A 6010-nucleotide genomic window follows, 5' to 3' on the forward strand; every position below is an offset into this window, starting at 1 on the left:
TGCCAGGGTTACCCATGCAACAGCGCGCGGTGGTGGATGGGACCGCTCGACCTTGAGGAGCGTGGGCGGGACGTGCATCCACACCTGCCACCCACAGGACATGCTCACAGAAGGCATTTATGCAAAGGTGGGGGGAGGCCCTCCTGGGAGGTCTGTCCTCCAGCTCCTGAAAAGCGGATCACAGCCTCCAACCAAGAGCTGCGCCTGTTCTAGCGCCTCAGTGCCTCCTCTCGGGAGCAGAGGGCCAGCCAGACCCTCCCCATCTCAGCCAGATTGAGAGATGGCCGAGATCCCCTGAGAGTTGCTCCAAACCCAGAGGTCTGCATCTGGGCTAGGACTTTCTAGTCACTTTTCTGTCCACCTCTGAAATCAGATTGGCTTTTTTTTTTTTTTTCAGTATTGAGGGTTGAACTCAGGGGATGGTACCATTTAAAAGGTGGGGGGCTGGGGATGCAGCTCAGTGGTGCAATGCCCCTGAGTTCAGTCCTCAATACTGAAAAAGAAAAAAGCCAATGCCCTCTGTGACGTCTCTTTCCTGAAGCATTCATTCTTCCTATTAAGATGTCACTGTGGGTCTGCACAGACAGCCACACTCATCTGAGACCCATGGTCCATGTCTGGAAGCTCCTGTCTATGCTGGTGGCTATTGAAGTCGGGAGCAGGCCTGTGCCGGTCTAGATGTGTGAATTTTCTAGAATAACCAACCAAACCAATCTCAAACAACATAGCCCCCTCCTTACCGGAAGGTCTTGACCTCCAAGAAAGCTATTTTCTGAGCTTCTGACATATTGGCCAAGTATGAACAACTCCGTTGGGGGCTGCAGGTGTAGCTCCATGGGCCGGGCATGTGCTGCTCAGCATGCTCAACACTCGAGAGACCTGGGTTCGAATCCATCCCTGAGCCTGTCCTTCGGGCAAAGCATTTAACACGGAGCTCCAATTTCTCACCTGATGGCATGGAGACTGTTAGGAACATAAGTTAAGTTGCTCCAATGGTTGGCACGTAGGCATGTAGTCAACGGTCCTACTTCTCTCATGGTAGGGTATTCATCTGCATTTACCAGGGGCCCACCTGGAGATAAGCTTTCACCCCACGGAGGAAGGAGAGGAGATGTGGACTCCTTGTTAAGGTAAGTGGAAGATGCTTTGGTGCTGGAGCTGGGAGGGGCCCTTTTCCCGCAGTGGAAGTGGTCACCTGCCCGGCTGCCTGGCCTATGGTGGCCGCTGGGGGCAGTTGTAGTACAATGGAAGAAGAGAAAACAGGTACTACGAGCATTTGATTTAAAATAGAGACAAGGAGAAGAAACAAGGTGCCGATGGGTTCACCAAGTTTGGGGCTCAAAGCCAAAGCCCAGGAAAGGAAGGACCACAGGCCTCAGCCTTCACTCCACACCTGAGGATGGGGACAGTGAGGGTCACCTAGGTGCCACCAGGGCCCAGCACACAGGACACTCACCACACACTTCCTGAATTACAGAATCTTACCAAGTGTTTCCAGCCTTCCTTTAACTGTAAAGACTACTCTCTTCGTATAGGAGGATGCAGGATCTTATCTCATGCTCTGCTCAGGAAGTCACTGGAAAAAAAAAATATTGCAGAGAGAGGGGCAGAAAGAACGGCCAAGAGATGGAGTTTTCAGTTCAAGAGAAAACATAGGTCTGATGTGGAGCTAACAGAGCTCGGAATCATGGCCAGCAAACTAGTGAGAGGTCAGCCCTGTGCCTGGCTCCTAGGAGAAAAAAATGAGTGACTGAACAGATTGCAGTCCAGGAAGGTCTCCTTCTCCTCCCTGCCCCACCCAACACCACCTCTTTCCCTCCACCAAGATGAGGAATGATTGGAGTAGACTAGAGTAAGATCAGCAAACTGCAGCCCATGGGCCACAAACCTGGCCCTCCACTTGTTCTTCTAAATAAAGTTTTATTGAAACATAATCACATTTGTTCCTTTACATATCAACTGGGGCTGTTTCCGCAGTTTCGAGTTATATGACGGAGACTCTGTGACCTATGAAACCAAAACATCGGGTCCTTTATAGAAAAGGCCTATCTACCTCTGGTCTGGAGAGAGGGAGAGGAAGGCATGTCCCACTCCCCTCCCTGGGTGAGTGGAGAAGCGCTGCTAGTAAAGCGCAGTGCTTCTGAAAGGGGAGCCAGGGCGGCCCTAAATCAAGCCAGCGAGGGCCGATCCACCCATATGTGGAGACCTAGAAAGAAGAGCCACAGCTCCTCCCCCAGAAGCCAAAGGGGCCTTGAGGGAGCTGGGACACCAGTCCCATAAAGGACCCAAGGTGGTAAGAGAAGAAGCCAGCTGGCCAGGGCCCTCTGTGACTGCCCCTTTGCAGACAAGTGAGGGGGGAAAGCGTCCCTCTTAGGAGAAGCTCATTTTGTTGGACTTTTTAAAAAGAAAAAAAGGGACAGAGTTTTCACTGGCAGGGACAGGCAGCCAGGTGAGCGCATCATGAGCTGCCTGTCCCTGCTGCCCACGCTCCCCCATTCTGCTGCGTCCCCAGCCTCTGCTCTGGGCCCTCTTGTGACCCTGCACATTCTGCTCAGCAAACCCCTCTGTGGCCTCCACCACTGACACTATCACAGGGACCCAGATCACCCTGGCAGCTCCGGCTGCTGCCATCCAATCCCTGTATCGGGGTGAGTGTGGTCCCCTCACCCCCCTCACCTGCCATCCGGCAGGACTCATCTCTGGTGTTTCCTCCTCCCTAGCAATGGGACCCAACCCCCGGATCAGATCTTGATGTCTCTGTTCTCCTGCCCGCCTCACATCAAATCACACTCCAAGTCCCTCCAGGTCCACTTCTGAAATACAGCAGTCCCACTCCCCGCCCCGCCTCGTGTTAGTATTTTTACTCACTGTGACAAAATGCTCTAGAAAAACAGCCTGAAGGAGGAGCCACTGACTTTGGCTCACAGTCGCAGAGGTTTTGGCCCATGGTCCACTGGCTCTGTTGCACACAGGCCCGCAGCGAGGCAGGAGCATCATGGTGGATGGGTGTGACAAAGGACAGCTGCTCATCTCATGGCAGCAGGAAACAGAGAAAGAGGAAAGTGCCAGGAACGAGATGTAGTCCTCAAGGGCGTGTCCCTAAGGACCCACTGCTCCAGCTACATCCCACCTCCCACAGTTTCTACTATCTTCCAATACTGCCATTAAACTGTTAATCCCCAAATGAGGCCAGAGCCCTCATGAGCCAATCACTTCCCAAAAGCTCCACCTCTGAACTCTGCCGCATCAGGGACAAAAACTTCAACTCACGAGCTTTTAAGGGACATTTCAGATCCAAACCATAATACCCCTTGTCCATGGTCTCACTTCCTCAGGTTCAGTTACCCATGGTCAATTGCAACCCCAAAATATTAAATGAAAAATTGTAGAAATAAGCAATTCGTAAGTTTTAAATCTGTTCTGAGCAGCACGATATAATCTGGCACCATCTTGCTGTGTCCCACTCAGGATAAGAATCAACCCTTTGTGCAGAGTATCCACACAGTGTATGCTACCTGCCCAGTGATCATATCATTGCCATCTTGGTTATTAGAGAGCCTATTATGGTATCATAGTGCTGGTATATAAGGGTGAGTACAGTCTGTTATTCCAGGGGTTTTGGAAGGTATACCCTACTGTGTGTCTCAGTTCTCTCTGCTGGTTTGTCCAGACTGTCCAACATCTCGGAGCTAGAGCAGATCTCCTCCAACACCCCTCTGACCCCGTGCACATCTGCTAAACCAACCACAGCTCTTGGTGATTTCTTTCCCCAACTGGGCTCTTCACCCTTGACATTGTGGCTGTCCCTCCCTGGCCTCTCAGTGCAGCCAGGCCTACCTCTCCACGCTCTGCAGAATGTTCCAGAGGCTTTGCAGCTATACTTCAGTTGCATGAACTTGGGCAAGTTATTCAACCCCTCAGTGCCTCAGTTTACTGAGCTCTCCAATGGTGGCAGGACTAGGTGGTGACTGGGTTGCCATGAGGGTGGACAAGAGGCCATGGCCAATTGCCTTCTGCTCACTGCACCCGCACTCACTGAGCAAGGGCAAGGTCCACCAAGGGCCCAGGGAGGAGGAGTACTGTTGGCGGAGCACCCTGCACCATTCTGGGGAGAAGCCAGCTCTGGCTGTGCCTGGGGAACAGAAGGAGCCAGATGGGTGAAGCCTGTGGGAGGGGCACAGTGCTGGGTGCAACCAGAGAAGGACAAGTCTCACACCACGGAGCGGGCGCTGCCCAGCTTGTGTCCTGTCCAGCTCTATGGAAATGATGCTCTGGGATGCAAGCCTGAGGAAACAGGGACGGTGGCAGCCAGGGGCTCCGCCAGCCACACACCCACTCTCATTGGTGGGATATGTGGTCCTGGGGGATCCTCCCTGGGTGGGTGGCACCATCGGACCTGTGCCATGAAGTGTCATGTAAAAGATGCCTGTTAGTGTAAAAGACTGTCCCAGAGACAAAGAGCAGCGAGGTGAGAAACGGTCACCATGGAACGAGGCCGTGCCCACCTGAGCCAAGGGGCAGCAGAGGCCGGTGGGACAGATCACACTCTAAATACGATGGGAAGAGGCAGCGCCAGTCAGTGGCCAGGGGAAGAGGGAGGGAGGGTGTTCACAGGGTCGCCCCGGATGGCCAGTCCTGGCCCTGTGTCTCTCGGGGTGGGAGGCTGCCCTCAGCCAACAGGCAGAGTCCATTCCAGAAGGTTGGCTGGAGGGTGGGAAGGAAAGGATTGTGGCTCGAAGGAAATGATATAATGATGGAGAAACATGTGCACGTGTGTGAGAGAGGAGAGAGAGGGAGAGCGGGAGCTGGAGAGGCCAGGAGCAGCTACCCACAAAGAGGGATACCAAGAAGGCAAGATCACCCTGCAGCCCAGGGAGCCAAGAGCGTCCAAGACGGAGATGGGAAGGCCTTGGGCATAGAAGACACAGACTTTGGTTCGCTGTTTTAAGGACAGAAAAAGTCAGAAAATCACTGCCCTAGGTTATTTGCCTCCTACACTGCAGAGGTGCCGGGCGAGGTGAGGGAGAGCTGGCAGGAGGCCCTAGGATCCCTCGTTAGGTTAGCTGCACCAGCGCCCAGGTTTTTATTGCCTCCACGCTGCTAGAAGAGCTCAGTCCATCTGGTTGTGGCTGTTAAAAATGTGCTTGGCTTTCTTCTTAAAAATAAAACCCCAATCAAGCAAGGGATGAAAGAAAGTGCTTTGGAGCTAATCCAGGGAAACATCACATACAGGTGGGGGAAAAAGGAGGGCTGGAGAAGATGGCCGGGGAGGGGCAGAGGGACGCTGAGCAGGCCATCACTGTCAATAAGCACCTGCGTTCACCAACAGCAGAAGCCAAAGTTGTCTTTTGATGCTCAAAACCAGGCAGGATATGCAATTTAGGGAGCACAGACGGAATGGTCCAGGACAAGGGGGAAGAGGTGTGAAAGTATATAGCAAGAAGCGCCCATCTACTTTTAGCTAGGTAACATGAAACTGCTATTAAAAGTCTGCTTTGAAATTTAAAACAGCATATGGTCACAACTTCATCATGTGCAAGCGAGTGGCTTTCCTCTGCCAGCTTCGTCCTAAACTATCGCAGGCAAGGCTGAGCCGCAGGGGTCTGAGAGGTGAGCCCTTTTCCCAGGGCCGCTCTCGGCCACTGTGGGAGACAGACACAGAGCTCTACATCATGCAGATGCGGTTCAAATACTGGAGCATAAAATGCACCAGGGTTTCCATGAACTGCCACCCTCCCAAGCAGAATGTACAGAAAGTGCCCTGTTGGTGCTGATCACAGGTCACGGTCAGACTCAGGACTGCCTGTGGACGGTAGTGATGTGTCCACCCGCCCAGCTGCCTCAGGCCTCTGAAGTCAGTTTGTTTGGGCTAGAAAAAAGCAGTCCTTGAAGCGGAGGCCATCCCATCTGATCGCAGCCAAATGGCACGCAGCAGCAACTTCTGAAGCAGGGCTACTGTTGACCCCTGGCAGGAATGTTTCTTAAAATCAAGGTCTGGGTGCTCTTTGGG

Source organism: Marmota marmota, unplaced genomic scaffold (assembly GCF_001458135.2).
Source record: "Marmota marmota marmota unplaced genomic scaffold, marMar, whole genome shotgun sequence".
NCBI lineage: Eukaryota > Metazoa > Chordata > Mammalia > Rodentia > Sciuridae > Marmota > Marmota marmota.